Here is an 18,877-nt window from a genome sequence, read left to right as displayed (position 1 = left end):
TTATCTTCATCAGATGCCCAAACCACCTCAGCTGGCTCCTTTAATGCAAAAAAGCAGTGGCTGTACTCCAAGTCCCATGTGCGTCTCAGCCTGTCCCTGAGTGTAAGCCCAGATAGTGGATGACAGAATCTCATTTGTTTCCACGACCTTGTTATTTAGGTCATTACCCAAAGTTCATGACTATAGCCGAGGAAAGAATTGGAAATTGACTGGTAAATCAAGAGTCTTGCTTTCTGGCTTAGCTCTTTCCCGTTGCTGTTGTCCGTGAACTGAATGTTAATTTCTCAACCATAAGTTGTCTCCAAAAGCTTTTCAGAGAATTTGGCAATACATCCAACCAGCCTCACAACTGCAGACCAAGTGAAACCACACCAGGCCAGGACCTCCACATCCAGCATGTTCACCTCAAAGATCTTCTGAGACCAACCACCCAAACAGCTGCTGCAACAATCGGTTTACAGAACCAAAGAATTTCTGCACAAACTGTCAGAAACCGTCTCAGAGAAGCTCATTTGCATGATCGTCGTCCTCATTGTTGTCCTAACCCTATCATGAACTAATCCATTAAATCATGTTTTGTGATGCCATGACGAACTGCTGTGGGATTGTATCCTATAAGGACAGATCACAGCAAACTGGTGTTATTTCTGCTGCCATAACGGTCAGAATAGCTCTCACATTTTGTGGTATGTTTGCCTGCTGCACACACGTCTTTTTGCACAATAGAAATCCTCTTCTTCTTAGTGCACAATGAGTAGCAACAAGATAGAACTTGTTTCTTTCTTTTTTAAATCTAATTTGATTGCTCAATAACAAATCATTCAGGCAGCATGGTTAGCGGTTAGCTCTATTGCCTCGCAGAAGTTTGTGGGATCATGTCCCACCTGGTCTTTTCTGTGTGGGTTTTGCATGTTCTCCCTAAGTTTTTGTGGGTTCGCTCCAGGTGCCCGGCTTCCTCCAGCCTCCAAAGACATGCAGGTGAATTGGTGACTTTAAATTGATCGTAGGAGTGTGTGTGTGTGTGTGTGTGTGTGTGAATATGTCTGTCTATATGAGGCCCCATGATAGTCTGGCGTTCTATCTGGGGTAGGCCCTGCTTCTCACCCTATGACTGCTGGGAGAGGATCCAGGCCCCCCGTGAGCCTTTACAGGAGTACGTGGGCGTAGAAAATGAATGAATGAATCAACAAATCACTCATGCACAGCACAGGAGTTTCACTTAGAGCTACTTTATCTGTGTACTTTGTGAACATCATACAACATCAAATGATTCAAAGCAAACATTGTAGCGTAATTTACAAAGCAGTCTTTGGAATCTTGTGCACTGTGAAGCTTTCGCCAACTGCATTCATACAGGAAGCCAACTGCAGACTAAGAAAGCTACAATAACTAGATATTGATTGATAACATTTGATGTCGAGGTAGTGTCATGCGACATCACATATACAACCCCAATTCCAATGAAGTTGGGATGTTGTGTAAAATGTAAATAAAAACAGAATACAATGACTTGCAAATCCTCTTCAACCTATATTCAATTGAATACACCACAAAGATGAAATATTTAATGTTCAAACTGATAAACTTTATTGTTTTTGTGCAAATATTTGCTCATTTTGAAATGGATGCCTGCAACACATTTCAAAAAAGTTTGGATGGGGCAACAAAAGACTGGGAAAATTGATGAATGCTCAAAGAACATCTGTTTGGAAACAGATGAGTGTCATGATTGGGTATAAAAGGAGCATCCCCAAAAGGCTCAGCCGTTCACAAGCAAAGATGGGCTGAGGATCACCACTTTGTGAACAACTGCATGAAAAAATAGTCCAACAGATTAAGAAAAAATAGTCCAACAGATTTTTGACAAATACCCAGTCAGTAGACAGACTTGTGGACTTGAGCCACCTATGTTGAAACCGCGCTCCCCCAAATTACAGTCACCTTGGTTCAGTGATTACCTGCGTGACCTCAAGCATAAAGCAAGAGGTCTAGAACGGAAATGGCGTTGTTCAAAATTAGAAGCATTCCACCTTGCATGGCGTGATGCTATCTTAGACTATAAGCATGCATTATTGGCTACAAAGTGGACCTACTACTACTACTGATTTGATCAACAAAAACAAGCATAACTCAAAGTTCTTGTTTGACATGGTGGCAACACTTATTCATGGACAACCACCTGTAGCTCGCTCTCATTTTACAGCACAAGATTTCCTGGATTACTTTGAGAAGAAAATAGATGACATTAGGATGAACATATCCCAGCATGCCTTAATCCAGCCGCTACACCCTGCTATTTAGGTGGGCGCCACTACTGAGGTATTACCTAGATTTACAGAATTTGACAGTATCTCTCTAGGCATGCTGACGAAACTTGTAAGGTCAACAAAAAGCAAAACCTGTTTATTTAATCCTATACCAACAAAACTGTTTAAGGACCTGTGGCCCACTCTTGGGCCGACTGTGCTGGAAATTATTAATCTTTCTTTAACTTCTGGATCTGTTCCTAAATGTTTCAAATCTGCAGTGTATTGAAAAACTATCGGCCGATATCAAATCTATCATTTTGCTCTAAAATTCTGGAAAAAGTGGTTTCACGGCAGCTCGTGGACTATTTTACTGAGAATAATCTCTTTGAGCCACTGCAGTCTGCTTTTAGAAAATATCATTCCACAGAGACGGCTCTCACTAAACTGGTGAATGATCTTCTGCTTACAGTGGATTCGGACACCACTACGGTTCTGTTGCTGTTAGATCTCAGTGCTGCATTTGACACAGTGGATCATCATATACTACTTGATGGGCTGGAAAATCATTTTGGGATTACTGGGAGTGTCCTTGCATGGCTGACGTCATACTTGACCAGTCGTTCGCACTGTGTTTTGTACAGTAACACTACCTCTAACCTTAGTGACATGAAATTTGGGGTTCCACAGGGGTCTGTCTTAGGCCCCCTGCTTTTCTCCCTTTATATAGCACCCCTGGGGCACATATTCCGATGTTTTGGGATTACGTTTCACTGCTATGCAGATGATACTCAGTTATATATGCCAATAACTGCTGGTAATCTCATTCACATAAATCCTTAGAAGATTGTCTTGCAGCAGTGAGAAGTTGGATGTCTAGAAACTTCCTACTTTTAAACTCTGATAAGACTGAAATGATGGTTCTTGGTCCATTGAGATATCGGCATCAATTTAACCAGTTAACACTCAGCCTAGGCTTGTGTGTCATACATCACACTGACAAAGTGAGGAACCTTGGGGTAATTTTTGATCCTTCGTTGTCCTTTGGCCTCCATATTAGAAATATTACTAGGACTGCTTTCTTCCACCTGTGAAATATAGCGAAGATTCGTCCCATCCTGTCTATGGCTGATGCTGAGACCCTGATCCATGCGTTCATCTCTTCTAGATTGGACTACTGCAATGTTCTATTTTCTGGTTTACCACAGTCTAGCATTAGGGCTCTCCAATTGGTTCAAAATGCTGCAGCCAGACTTTTGACACAAAGCAGAAAGTTCGACCACATTACACCCATTTTGGCATCTCTTTACTGACTTCCTGTCCCAGTGAGATCAGATTTTAAGGTTCTGCTACTAACCTATAAAATAATTCATGGACTGGCACCTCCCTACCTAGCTGACCTAATTAAACCTTACGTACCGGCCCGGGCTTTATGTTCTCAGGGTGCAGGACTACTTTGTGTCCCTAGGGTGAATAAGAAGTCTGCGGGTCACAGAGCTTTCTCCTATCATGCCCCTGTTCTGTGGAATGGTCTCCCTGTGTCAATAAAAGAATCAGATTTTGTGGAGACTTTCAAGTCCAGACTTAAGACGCACTTCTTTTCCCTTTCATATGGCTAGCATACTGGTACAGTTTTGTTTTACGCTTTTTCCTCTTTTAATTCATGTTATTAGTAATTGGAGCGGGCCGCGGCCTCAACTTTACCTAAATTCTGGGTCTTTTAGTGAAGCTTAGGGCTAGCTGCTGGTGTTCACCTTAGTATTTCTTCTATTTTTCTTGTTGATTAATGCTGGAAATTATACAGTACTTTTTGTCTTTCTGATGCCTGATTTCTGTTTTTTCTCAGCTCCATCCAGAGATGGGAGTTGTATTTGTGTTAGCGACCCTCCTGACCTGTGCACCAACAGCAATTCTTGTATATTTGTCCGTGAATTGTTCTGTGAATTGTTTCTGTAATTTATGTTTGTAGCATGGCCCAAGCAGAGGGTCACCCCTTTGAGTCTGGTCTGCTTGAGGTTTCTTCCTCAGGGGGAGTTTTTCCTTACCACTGCTGCTCTGGGGGTTGGTAAGGTTAGACCTTACCTGTGTGATGCGCCTTGAGGCAACTCTGTTGTGATTTGGCGCTATATAAAGGGAAATAAATTGAAATTGAAGAACAATGTTTCTCAATGTTCAGTTGCAAGGAATTTAGGGATTCCATTATCTACAGTCCATAATATAATCAGAAGATTCAGAGAATCTGGAAAACTTTCTACACATAAGCGGCAAGGCTGAAAACCAACATTGAATGCCCGTGACCTTCGATCCCTCAGGCAGCACTGCATTAAAAACCAACATCATTGTGTAAAAGATCTTACCGCATGGGCTCATGAACACTAACTAACTAACTAACTAACTAACTATTGTCAGTTAACACAGTTTATCGCTACATCTACAAGTGCAAGTTAAAAACTCTACCATGTAAAGTGAAAGCCATACATCAACAACATCCAGAAACGCTGCTGCCTTCTCTGGACCCGAGCTCATTTGAAATGGACAGACGCAAAGTGGAAAAGTGTGCTGTGGTCTGATGAGTCCACATTTCAAATTGTTTTTGGAAATCATGGACATTGTGTCCTCCGGACAAAAGAGGAAAAACCATTCAGACTGTTACCAGCGCAATGTTCAAAAGCCAGCATCTGTGATGGTATGGGGGTGTCTTAGTGCCCATGGCATGGACAACTTACACATCTGTGATGGCACCATCAATACTGAAAGGTACATCCAGGTTTTGGAGCAACACATGCTGCCATCCAAGCAACGTCTTTTTCAGGGACGTCCCTGTTTATTTCAGCAAGAGAATGCCAAGCCACATTTTACACGTTACAACAGTGTGGCTTCGTAGTAAAAGAGTGCGGGTACTAGACTGACCTGCCTGCAGTCCAGACCTGTCGCCCATTGAAAATGTGTGGCGCATTATGAAGCGCAAAATATGACAATGGAGACCCCGGACTGTTGAACAACTGAAGTAGTACATCAAGCAAGAATGGGAAAGAATTCCACCTACAAAGCTTCAACAATTAGTGTCCTCAGTTCCCAAATGCTTATTGAGTGTTGTTAGAAGGAAAGGTGATGTAACACAGTGGTAAACATACCACTGTCCCAACTTTTTTGAAACATGTTGCAGGCATCCATTTCAAAATGAGCAAATATTTACACAAAACAATAAAGTTTATCAGTTTGAACATTAAGCATCTTGTCTTGTCTTGTGTATTCAACTGGATATAGGTTGAAGAGGATTTTCAAATCATTGTATTCCATTTTTATTTACAGTTTACACAACGACCCAACTTCATTGGAATTGGATGTGTAATTTGAAACAAAGATTGTCATGCGAAGCACTTCTTGGAGTATTTGAAGCTTAGAAATGAAGCAAGACTTGCAGGCTGAATTCATAACAAGACACCTTTGGTTAGTCGCATGCAGCTGAACATCATCAAAGTGAGTTTTAAAGCATTTCAATGATTCAAATATATTAGACACACTCCTACAGTGTTGTGTGTTGGGGGTGTGGCTGGATGTTTTGGTGTTCTTTTCTTTTCTTTGCTCTTCAGGTGGCATGAGGACTGATTTGTCTGTGGAGAAGGTGCTGGCTGAAGAGTCCTCACCCTCATCAACATCATGTGTAGCACCTGTGACTGGTGCTCACATGCAACCTTAAAGACTTTCAGCTGAAGCAGATAATTGGATGGCGTTCTGCATTTAAGGCATGTGTGATTCAAGCAGAACTGCCGGGAACTCGACCTTGTGATGTTCGTTTGTGAGATGCTGAGGACTGCGCCTGGGTTTGACACATCGAGCCCGTGAGGCAGGGAAGGCTGAGGACACATGCTGTCAGCACACGTTAAAGGTAATGTGTAAAGTGTTTGATTAATTGTTGATAGTAACTTGGTGTTTTGTTACACAGTATACTTGAATTGTGATGAGAATTGTGCAGCTTGCTTCTCACTGCTGTGGCGTGCAGATAAGTGATCCTCCACCTGTTGTGAGAAGCTGCTCATTTGCATAAAGTTAAAAAGATACAGACCTGAATGTGTTGCTGATAGCGTGTGTCTTTTGAAAGATATTGTTGTAACTGCTGACTTACCTCACCTCTTCTTTGCTTCACAGAGAGTCAGTTTGTCGTGTCCACCTGGGGGGTGTTTGTCTGGTGGTAGTGGGTCCAGGAACGCCGGGCTTCTATCCTTTTGGGCACTTAAGAGCGCGCCAACAGTCTCTCCACCAGAAGGACGTTCTTTTAGTTTTGTACACATTATTATGCACAGGTGAAAAATAAATTGTTTCTGTTGTTGGAACCGCTTTCTGGTTATTTTTAGCGCTGGGTTCTGTCTGACGCAGGTCCGCTCCTCAACCCGCGTCGACACATAACAGTAGTTCCCGGCCATTCCATAATGGACCCAGCGGCAGAAGCGGTTCCTTTTGCCGAAAAAGTTCAAGAACACTTGGAGAAAATATGGGAGCAATTACAGCATCTCGCAAACCAAATTAAACAAACAGACGCCCGTGTTACGGAGCTTGCAGCGCAAGCCGTTCCGCTTCCTGCTGCTCCAGCTGCGGCATCATCGATACTAGTGCAGATAACTCCGTCACCCAGAGATTCGGCGTCTGAACCGTTTGTTTGTCATCCGGAGCCTTGTGCGGTGATGCAATGTTCTCTGGTTTCTGCTCAGTCAGGTTGGAGCGCCGCAGCTTTACGAGGAATGTTTGTAGATGGGTTAAATGAGTCATTAAAAGACGAGCCGGCAGTCCGTGACGAGCCAAACGATTTAGATGAGCTAATATCGATGGTGATACGTCTAGATGATCGGATGAAGGAGCGTAGACGCAAGAGAGGACGCCCATCAGAGCGGGTTTTTTCGTCTCGGGGCTTTCCCCGACACAGATTTGGGCCGCCTCTTCTTCGCCCACTGAAGCTCCTCCGACAGGACCTCTGGCTCCTCCTGTTGACGAGCCCATGCAGCTCGGACGAGCAGAGATTACTGTATTGCCCCGAAATAATGGTGACGTATCTCCAAGTGTTCTGGGACAGGCAAAATAACACACATAAAAAAAAAATCTAGCACGAGTAAATATTTTGTTTTCTTTAAATAGGGGTTATAATTGTATGGGGAGTCAGAGGCGTATCTGGTGGAGTGATTGTTAGGCGGTTAGAAGTCCGCCTGGGCTTACTTAATTGTTAATTTTTATGTGTTTTTAGGTATTTTCTGTTTGGGTTGTTGGGTCGTGTTATTTTGTTGTTTTTTATTTCTCTACATCCCTAACCCCAACCTCACTTGCCCCAAGACCGTTTGTCTTGTGGGTTGTGGGGTGGTGCAGGTTGGTCACGCTGAGCATTCTCAGAAGACCTCTGCACCTGGGGGGGGGGGGGTGTTAGAGGCATTTTTCTTGGTTTGGTTAGGGTCCGGTTCCATTCCAGCCTCGGTGAGCCTTTGTACCGTTTGTCATTGGTGTTGCCGGGGTGTGGTGCAGCGGAGACTTACCTTAGTCGGAGGGGTGGGCCGATCTGTTGCCGTTCGCCATTTTGGTAGTTCCACCCCTCCTGAGAGGCTGGGGTATGGTCGAGTTGGGGCACCGGACATATTTCCGGTTCTCCGCTGCGCCTTGGGGTTGGAGCTGGGTTAGTTTTTTCCTGTTCCCTTCTCCGGCTTAATGTTTTGAGCCGTTCGCCAAAGATGAGCCGCCGAGGGGCTCTGGGAAGGACCCGGGGTCTTTCGGGGTGCCGGGGAGGGTAACAGGGTTTACGGTTGTTTTATATCCCCCCGGGGTTGTTTTTGGTAGTCCTCCGGGGGTTGATTTTTGATTTTGTTCTGTTTCCTTCTGGGTTCCACCTCCAGGGTTGATGGGACGGTCCTCTGGGGGGGAATTGGCTTGGGGCCAACTAGCCAAGTGTGACCGGGTCTGGGGTTCTGGGGTTGTGGGGAGGGTACCTCCTGGGGTTGATGGTACGGTCCCCTGGGGGGCGCCATTTTGCTCCATGTACACCTGGGGACCTTTGTGGGATTATGGTTCTGGCTGTTCCTCCTGGAACTGGCGATGAAGGCCTTCTGGGGGGGGGGTTGGGCTCTGCAGGTCATTCTGGGGGGGTTGTTTGTTATTTTTCTTTTATGCATTTACATTTGTATTGTGTTTGTGGGGCTGTGTTGGGTTTTTGCGTTTGGGGAGTTTTTCTTTTCTTCCCGGGGTTTGATGGGACGGTCCCCTGGGGAGGTTTTGGGTGGGTTTTATGTTTTTTTTGGTGTGTTGAATTGTACTGGGGAATGTTTTGGGGCTCTTGTTGATTCGCGCGCCAACAGTCTCTCCACCAGAAGGACGTTCTTTTAGTTTTGTACACATTATCACAAATCTTGGAGTCATTTTTGATCAGGATATGTCATTCAAAGCGCATATTAAACAAATATGTAGGACTGCTTTTTTGCATTTACGCAATATCTCTAAAATCAGAAAGGTCTTGTCTCAGAGTGATGCTGAAAAACTAATTCATGCATTTATTTCCTCTAGGCTGGACTATTGTAATTCATTATTATCAGGTTGTCCTAAAAGTTCCCTAAAAAGCCTTCAGTTAATTCAAAATGCTGCAGCTAGAGTACTGACGGGGACTAGAAGGAGAGAGCATATCTCACTCATATTGGCCTCTCTTCATTGGCTTCCTGTTAATTCTAGAATAGAATTTAAAATTCTTCTTCTTACTTATAAGGTTTTGAATAATCAGGTCCCATCTTATCTTAGGGACCTCGTAGTACCATATCACCCCAATAGAGCGCTTCGCTCTCAGACTGCAGGCTTACTTGTAGTTCCTAGGGTTTGTAAGAGTAGAATGGGAGGCAGAGCCTTCAGCTTTCAGGCTCCTCTCCTGTGGAACCAGCTCCCAATTCAGATCAGGGAGACAGACACCCTCTCTACTTTTAAGATTAGGCTTAAAACTTTCCTTTTTGCTAAAGCTTATAGTTAGGGCTGGATCAGGTGACCCTGAACCATCCCTTAGTTATGCTGCTATAGACGTAAACTGCTGGGGGGTTCCCATGATGCACTGTTTCTTTCTCTTTTTGCTCTGTATGCACCACTCTGCATTTAATCATTAGTGATCGATCTCTGCTCCCCTCCACAGCATGTCTTTTTCCTGGTTCTCTCCCTCAGCCCCAACCAGTCCCAGCAGAAGACTGCCCCTCCCTGAGCCTGGTTCTGCTGGAGGTTTCTTCCTGTTAAAAGGGAGTTTTTCCTTCCCACTGTAGCCAAGTGCTTGCTCACAGGGGGTCGTTTTGACCGTTGGGGTTTTACATAATTATTGTATGGCCTTGCCTTACAATATAAAGCGCCTTGGGGCAACTGTTTGTTGTGATTTGGCGCTATATAAAAAAATTGATTGATTGATTGATTGATTATTATGCACAGGTGAAAAATAAATTTTCTGTTGTTGGAACCGCTTTCTGGTTATTTTTAGCGCTGGGTTCTGTCTGACGCAGGTCCGCTCCCCAACCCGCGTCGACACATAACATACAGTGTGACACAGTAATAATAACACACTGTGGAGAGCTGCCTGAGCAGACGTTATACACCGTGATTAATTATTGGCAGGCGGTACCTCTTTGTGTGTGTGTGTGTGTGTGCGCACAGAGAGTGAGCGAGGTAACTGTATTTGGTAACAAATACACACTCAGTTGCCAGTTTATTAAGTACACCTCATGAAAACTGATGCAGGCCTGCAGCAAATCCCCCTTCATGAAGAAGTGAAGGTCCACTCTCTTAACACGTTCATACCTTTGAGATTTTTTTATTGTGAGTAGAAAATGACAGTGATACACTTTGGCAACAATTGTCGCCAGTGGGGCAGAAAATCAGCACCACCAGCCACCACTGCTTACTGTACAGGACTATGTAAGGATCATTTTTTTGCATTTTCCATATCATGTCAGCTTCTTTCGATTTCAGAGTTGTATATATGTTGATGTTTGCCATGGTAGTATTTGTGTTTTTTACTAATGTATTTTTGTTGTCTTGTATTGTTTGAAATTTCTAAAGCTCTTTGAATTTACTATATATGTGCTATATGAATAACATTTATTATTATAGAAAAATAACCAAATCTTCTCAAGGAAATGACTGAAGCTAATTCCTGCAGCATCTTAATGCTCTAAGATCTTTTTAATGTATTCTTCTGTGGGGCCAGGGCCTGAAAGGGAAAGAGGAGAGCTGAATGGATTCCATTAATTTAATTGAAGCAGGCCCTGACAAGAGATAAAACATCTTGGGCCCACATCTCTTCAGCGCTGGCGCTGGGCTTCATAGTAAACAAGGCGTGATCCGTAAACAAAGCCCAGAGAGCACCGCCGCGCTGCGCGCAGACTTCAAGGCCATGGAATATGTCAGAGATGGGTTTGAATGGTACTGAAGTGCACCCCTCCCATTCCCCCCCCCCCCCCCCCCCCCCCCCCCACTTCACTATTCACGCTGTGTTCTGATCATTGTGCCTCAGCTTGTGGATATTTTGATGCTGGTAGAGAGCTGTTTCAGTGGCGGTACCTGCAGCGGATCAAGCAGAAAAGAAGACATCCACTCCAGCGATGGCACTGAAACATGGAGAGCATTGTTGAAATGTTGAGATAAGAACCACTTCCTTTTTGATGTGTCTCCATCAGATATTATACACGCACACAATAATGCACTGTAAGCTAATACACACTGTGCTTTCATTTTATATATATATATATATATATTTATGCTGTTTTGATTTGATTGACAGGTCAGCTAGAGGACGTGGTGATGTGAAAATGTATGAATCAGAGCGAAGCATCGCCGGCTACCTGTTGGTTTGTCCACTTGAAAAGCAGCTGGTATCCTGATTTGTCACATTCTCACGTGCGCTGGCTTTTCACCGAGCATGAATGGTGATGCAAAACCCATCAGAATCCATTAAAGGAGGAAGACAAATCAGATATTTACAACAAACCCGGCCTTGGCAGTAACAACACGCTTATCAAGCTTATCAACCAAGCCAAGGTTGTAGTTTTTGTCCACAGTCATGTTTGGAAAACTGTCTTCACCACAAAACAAAATGTGTCAGAAGTAGAAACGATCACATGGAGAGATGTGTCACTGACTATGTTTACATGCAGCCAATAACCCTTTCATAACCAGAATATTAGCAATAACCCGGTTGCGCACGGCCAGTTAGCCATGTAAAAACCCAATATGAGGTCTGTTAGAAAAGTTTCCGACCTTTTAATTTTTTTCAAAAACTATATGGATTTGAATCGTGTGCGCTTGCATCACCCAAGCTTGAACCTTCTTGCGCATGCGTGAGTTTTTTCACGCCTGTCGGTTGCGTCATTCACCTGTGGGCAGGCTTTGAGTGAGCACTGGTCCACCCCCCTCGTCGGATTTTCATTGTCAGGGAAATGGCCGAGCGACTGCTGCTTTGCTCCATGAAAATTTTTTCAGAAACTGTGTGAGACAGCCAGGTGGAAACCATTCGGAAAATTCAGATGGCTTTCGGTGAAGATTCTATCGGCATCACACAGATTAAGAAGGATTACAACCGGATTAATGACGGTCCACAGCGGCGGAGGGTGCGCCGCGCTTCGAGCGGCCATCGACAGGCTGAAACGACCAGATCATTTCCAAAGTGAAGGCTATGTTAATCCGGGACGTCGTGTGACTACCAGAGAAATCGCAGAAAATGTGGACATCAGCACTTTTGCGGCACATTCCACTGTTACAGGAGATTTTGTAATGAAAGATGTGCGGAGGAATTCGCGCATCAGGACGGAGCCGCTCATGGCACACAACAAAAAACACCTCCATGTTGGAAGTCTCACAGGAAATGTTGTGGCAAGCCCAGCTGTTACACAATTTATCGGATACTCACTCGACTGAAAAGCCACCGAAAGCTGTCTGAATCTTCCGAATATCTGAAGCTTTTTAAAAGCCTCATTGCAGCATGTCTAAGACATTACTGAAGACCATCATACAGGGATTGCAGCTTTTCAAGTGAGTGCCGTTTTCATTTGAGCAGGAGTGGAGCGTGGAGCGAGGCTTTGACTTCTCCCCTATAGTTTCCGGTGTTCCTCGGGAATGTGTTCTGCGTCCTACACCTGCTTGCATAGAGTTGGTGCTGGGTAGAGTTGTGGACTGGCTTCTGGACCCCTGGCAATGCTGAAATCTTTGCAGAATCAATAATGTCCTGACTGCAGCATATGAAAAGCTGAGTTAAGTGTCTGGACTTTTTCGAACTCTTACTTTAAAAAATAGCAATTAAACTGAATATATATATATACAGTAGTGTTCAGAATAATAGTAGTGCTATGTGACTAACAAGATTAATCCAGGTTTTGAGTATATTTCTTATTGTTACATGGGAAACAAGGTACCAGTAGATTCAGTAGATTCTCTCATATCTCTCATATCTGCGAGGCATTAATTTTGTTGGTTTGGAACCAAGATTTTGCTCGTTCACTAGTGTGCTTGGGGTCATCGTCTTGTTGAAACACTCATTTCAAGGGAATGTCCTGTTCAGCATAAGGCAACATGACCTCTTCAAGTATTTTGACATATCCAAACTGATCCATGATACCTGGTATGCGATATATAGGCCCAACACCATAGTAGGAGAAACATGCCCATATCATAATGCTTGCACCACCATGCTTCACTGTCTTCACTGTGAACTGTGGCTTGAATTCAGAGTTTGGGGGTCTTCTCACAAACTGTCTGCGGCCCTTGGACCCTTGGCAAATTGTAACCTCTTCTGCACGTCTTTTATTTAACAGAGGGACTTTGCGGGGTATTCTTGCAAATAAATTAGCTTCACACAGGCGTCTTCTAACTGTCACAGCACTCACAGGTAACTCCAGACTGTCTTTGATCATCCTGGAGCTGATCAATGGGTGAGCCTTTGCCATTCTGGTTATTCTTCTATCCATTTTGATGGTTGTTTTCCACTTTCCTGGATTAATCTTTTCAGTCACATAGCACTACTATTATTCTGAACACTACTGTGTGTATATATATATATATATATATATATAGGAGGTGGTGGGAGGTGGTGTTGGGCTTGAGTCCAGAAGATCATGGGTTCAAATCCCCGCCTGACTGGAAAATCACTAAGGGCCCTTGGGCAAGGCCTTTAATCCCCTATTGCTCCCGGTGTGTAGTGAGCGCCTTGTATGGCAGCACCCTGACATCGGGGTGAATGTGAGGCATAATTGTAAAGCGCTTTGAGCATCTGTTGCAGATGGAAAAGCACTATATAAATGCAGTCCATTTACCATATATATATATATATATATCAATCAATCAATTTTTTTTATATAGCGCCAAATCACAACAAACAGTTGCCCCAAGGCGCTTTATATTGTAAGGCAAGGCCATACAATAATTATGTAAAACCCCAACGGTCAAAACGACCCCCTGTGAGCAAGCACTTGGCTACAGTGGGCCAATGAAGAGAGGCCAATATGGGTGAGATATGCTCTCTCCTTCTAGTCCCCGTCAGTACTCTAGCTGCAGCATTTTGAATTAACTGAAGGCTTTTTAGGGAACTTTTAGGACAACCTGATAATAATGAATTACAATAGTCCAGCCTAGAGGAAATAAATGCATGAATTAGTTTTTCAGCATCACTCTGAGACAAGACCATTCTGATTTTAGAGATATTGCGTAAATGCAAAAAAGCAGTCCTACATATTTGTTTAATATGCGCTTTGAATGACATATCCTGATCAAAAATGACTCCAAGATTTCTCACAGTATTACTAGAGCTCAGGGTAATGCCATCCAGAGTAAGGATCTGGTTAGACACCATGTTTCTAAGATTTGTGGGGCCAAGTACAATAACTTCAGTTTTATCTGAGTTTAAAAGCAAGAAATTAGAGGTCATCCATGTCTTTATGTCTGTAAGACAATCCTGCAGTTTAGCTAATTGGTGTGTGTCCTCTGGCTTCATGGATAGATAAAGCTGGGTATCATCTGCGTAACAATGAAAATTTAAGCAATACCGTCTAATAATACTGCCTAAGGGAAGCATGTATAAAGTGAATAAAATTGGTCCTAGCACAGAACCTTGTGGAACTCCATAATTAACTTTAGTCTGTGAAGAAGATTCCCCATTTACATGAACAAATTGTAATCTATTAGACAAATATGATTCAAACCACCGCAGCACAGTGCCTTTAATACCTATGGCATGCTCTAATCTCTGTAATAAAATTTTATGGTCAACAGTATCAAAAGCAGCACTGAGGTCTAACAGAACAAGCACAGAGATGAGTCCACTGTCCGAGGCCATAAGAAGATCATTTGTAACCTTCACTAATGCTGTTTCTGTACTATGATGAATTCTAAAACCTGACTGAAGCTCTTCAAATAGACCATTCCTCTGCAGATGATCAGTTAGCTGTTTTACAACTACCCTTTCAAGAATTTTTGAGAGAAAAGGAAGGTTGGAGATTGGCCTATAATTAGCTAAGATAGCTGGGTCAAGTGATGGCTTTTTAAGTAATGGTTTAATTACTGCCACCTTAAAAGCCTGTGGTACATAGCCAACTAACAAAGATAGATTGATCATATTTAAGATCGAAGCATTAAATAATGGTAGGGCTTCCTTGAGCAGCCTGGTAGGAATGGGGTCTAATAAACATGTTGATGGTTTGGATGAAGTAACTAATGAAAATAACTCAGACAGAACAATCGGAGAGAAAGAGTCTAACCAAATACTGGCATCACTGAAAGCAGCCAAAGATAACGATACGTCTTTGGGATGGTTATGAGTAATTTTTTCTCTAATAGTTAAAATTTTGTTAGCAAAGAAAGTCATGAAGTCATTACTAGTTAAAGTTAATGGAATACTCAGCTCAATAGAGCTCTGACTCTTTGTCAGCCTGGCTACAGTGCTGAAAAGAAACCTGGGGTTGTTCTTATTTTCTTCAATTAGTGATGAGTAGAAAGATGTCCTAGCTTTACGGAGGGCTTTTTTATAGAGCAACAGACTCTTTTTCCAGGCTAAGTGAAGATCTTCTAAATTAGTGAGACGCCATTTCCTCTCCAACTTACGGGTTATCTGCTTTAAGCTACGAGTTTGTGAGTTATACCACGGAGTCAGGCACTTCTGATTTAAAGCTCTCTTTTTCAGAGGAGCTACAGCATCCAAAGTTGTCTTCAATGAGGATGTAAAACTATTGACGAGATACTCTATCTCACTTACAGAGTTTAGGTAGCTACTCTGCACTGTGTTGGTATATGGCATTAGAGAACATAAAGAAGGAATCATATCCTTAAACCTAGTTACAGCGCTTTCTGAAAGACTTCTAGTGTAATGAAACTTATTCCCCACTGCTGGGTAGTCCATCAGAGTAAATGTAAATGTTATTAAGAAATGATCAGACAGAAGGGAGTTTTCAGGGAATACTGTTAAGTCTTCTATTTCCATACCATAAGTCAGAACAAGATCTAAGATATGATTAAAGTGGTGGGTGGACTCATTTACTTTTTGAGCAAAGCCAATAGAGTCTAATAATAGATTAAATGCAGTGTTGAGGCTGTCATTCTCAGCATCTGTGTGTGTTAAGGATTTTGTATATATGTTATCACTGTTAAACATTTGTACATTTGTCTTCTTTCTCATGAGAACGGTGTTGTGCTGTTTTGCACTTCACCCTGAGAATGTACGTGTTATTCAACCTTGTTTTAGCTTTGTCTTCTTTCTCATGAGAACGGTGTTGTGCTGTTTTGCACCTGTCTTAATGCAATCCTGAGAATTCAATTTTGTTTTAGCACTCTGGGGTCAATCTGAGCTGGGAATGAAGGGCTGGATGTACTTATTATTATAATATAACTTTGTTTTCGCAGCCTCTAACGACTGGGAGTAAGAGAACGTTTTGACTATTGTGATGTGGTGTTTAGTGTGAAGGAGTGTGAAAGACAGGACACTTCAGGCAGATGCAGAACAGCTGATACCTGCAACAGACGAACGAGATGTGCTGACCTGAAAGTGTTCTTCCTTACAGCTGCACTTATTGACGTATGCGTTTATGTTATGGGAAGAAACTTGTCTTGCGTCATCACCCCCACCCTTAGGACAAGTTTCTTGTTTATGTGATGAGGGCGTCTCTTAATAAAAAGAGCGGAAAAGCAGGCCAGACTTTAGTGTAGCCTTGGTGTACAGCCTGGCCGCACTCCGCGCGTAAAATTTGACTTTCTGTCTCACTGGTGTTTCTTGACTCTGTTTGTCTTGTTAAAGGTTTTAAAAATGTTTGGAGGAGAAAATACCCAACAGTGTGGATGTTAAAATCGCCCACTATAATTATCTTATCTGAGCTAAGCACTAAGTCAGACAAAAGGTCTGAAAATTCACAGAGAAACTCACAGTAACGACCAGGTGGACGATAGATAATAACAAATAAAACTGGTTTTTGGGACTTCCAATTTGGATGGACAAGACTAAGAGTCAAGCTTTCAAATGAATTAAAGCTCTGTCTGGGTTTTTGATTAATTAATAAGCTGGAATGGAAGATTGCTGCTAATCCTCCGCCCCGGCCCGTGCTACGAGCATTCTGACAGTTAGTGTGACTCGGGGGTGTTGACTCATTTAAACTAACATATTCATCCTGCTGTAACCAGGTTTCTGTAAGGCAGAATAAATCAATATGTTGATCAATTATTATATCATTTACCAACAGGGACTTAGAAGAGAGAGACCTAATGTTTAATAGACCACATTTAACTGTTTTAGTCTGTGGTGCAGTTGAAGGTGCTATATTATTTTTTCTTTTTGAATTTTTATGCTTAAATAGATTTTTGCTGGTTATTGGTAGTCTGGGAGCAGGCACCGTCTCTACAGGGATGGGGTAATGAGGGGATGGCAGGGGGAGAGAAGCTGCAGAGAGGTGTGTAAGACTACAACTCTGCTTCCTGGTCCCAACCCTGGATAGTCACGGTTTGGAGGATTTAAGAAAATTGGCCAGATTTCTAGAAATGAGAGCTGCTCCATCCAAAGTGGGATGGATGCCGTCTCTCCTAACAAGACCAGGTTTTCCCCAGAAGCTTTGCCAATTATCTATGAAGCCCACCTCATTTTTTGGACACCACTCAGACAGCCAGCAATTCAAGGAGAACATGCGGCTAAACATGTCACTCCCGGTCTGATTGGGGAGGGCCCCAGAGAAAACTACAGAGTCCGACATTGTTTTTGCAAAGTTACACACCGATTTAATGTTAATTTTAGTGACCTCCGATTGGCGTAACCGGGTGTCATTACTGCCGACGTGAATTACAATCTTACCAAATTTACGCTTAGCCTTAGCCAGCAGTTTCAAATTTCCTTCAATGTCGCCTGCTCTGGCCCCCGGAAGACAATTGACTATGGTTGCTGGTGTCGCTAACTTCACATTTCTCAAAACAGAGTCGCCAATAACCAGAGTTTGATCCTCGGCGGGTGTGTCGTCGAGTGGGGAAAAACGGTTAGAGATGTGAACGGGTTGGCGGTGTACACGGGGCTTCTGTTTAGGGCTACGCTTCCTCCTCACAGTCACCCAGTCGGCCTGCTTGGGATCTGCCAGGGGGTAACTAACGGCGGCTAAGCTACCTTGGTCCGCACCGACTACAGGGGCCTGGCTAGCTGTAGAATTTTCCACGGTGCGGAGCCGAGTCTCCAATTCGCCCAGCCTGGCCTCCAAAGCTACGAATAAGCTACACTTATTACAAGTACCGTTACTGCTAAAGGAGGCCGAGGAATAACTAAACATTTCACACCCAGTGCAGAAAAGTGCGGGAGAGACAGGAGAAGCCGCCATGCTAAATCGGCTAAGAGCTAGTAGCTACGCTAAGCTAGCGGATTCCTAAAAACACGCAAAGTGAATAATGTGTAAATAATTTAGAGGTGATTCAGCAGAAGGAGTGCTTTAGTTAAGGCACGTAAAGATTACACTGGGAAACAAATCGTAATCTAGATAACTAGATCAATCTAACTGCGCAGATTAAACAGCTAACAGATACAGAAAAACACCGCTGTGCTCCGGAACAGGAAGTGATGCAATACCGCAGTGAGAGCCAACCACCAGTAGAGGCAAGCAAGAGCAAAAAACCTGACAGAAACGTGAAACAGGTATATATATATATATATATATATATATATATGTGTGTGTGTGTGTGTGTGTGTGTGTGCGTGTGTGCGTGTGTGTGTGTAAAGGTTTATCTTATATTTAAAGGATTTTAATGATATAGTAAATAATACTAGATTTAAATATTTTTCTAAATAACTCTCTTAAATCAAAAGAATCACAAAACTTTGCAATTCAATCCACCTTTATTTTTATAGCACATTTTACAAACAAAGTTGGTAAAACAACAAAAGAAAACCAAATAACACTAATTAGAAGAAGAAAAAGAAAGAAGAAAATACAATAAATGCCACATATAGTAAAACAAATTACAATCAATATGAAAGTAAAATCAGACATAAAACACCAGTGAGTAAAAATATGTTTTTAAAAGAGATTTAAAAACAAGTGAGTGACACAAACTTTGACACAAAACCAACCTCAGGGTGTCCCAACAAAAGTGCTACAAAATCATTTGTCTCTAAAAGCTGCAACAGCTAATCT

At 42.8% G+C, this 18,877-nt stretch overlaps 1 long non-coding RNA gene across 1 annotated transcript; it reads right to left on the bottom strand.

Moving 5' to 3' along the window:
- Positions 1 to 285: 285 nt before the first annotated feature.
- LOC117509745 lies at positions 286 to 18,029 on the bottom strand. The gene is made up of 3 exons (XR_004560493.1): positions 18,018 to 18,029; positions 17,176 to 17,177; positions 286 to 438 (listed from the first exon to the last, which is right to left on the bottom strand). It is a non-coding gene; the product is annotated as an uncharacterized LOC117509745 (long non-coding RNA).
- Positions 18,030 to 18,877: the final 848 nt, after the last annotated feature.

This window comes from Thalassophryne amazonica, chromosome 5, assembly GCF_902500255.1.
Source record: "Thalassophryne amazonica chromosome 5, fThaAma1.1, whole genome shotgun sequence".
NCBI lineage: Eukaryota > Metazoa > Chordata > Actinopteri > Batrachoidiformes > Batrachoididae > Thalassophryne > Thalassophryne amazonica.
This window is presented reverse-complemented; position numbering and strand designations above follow the sequence as displayed.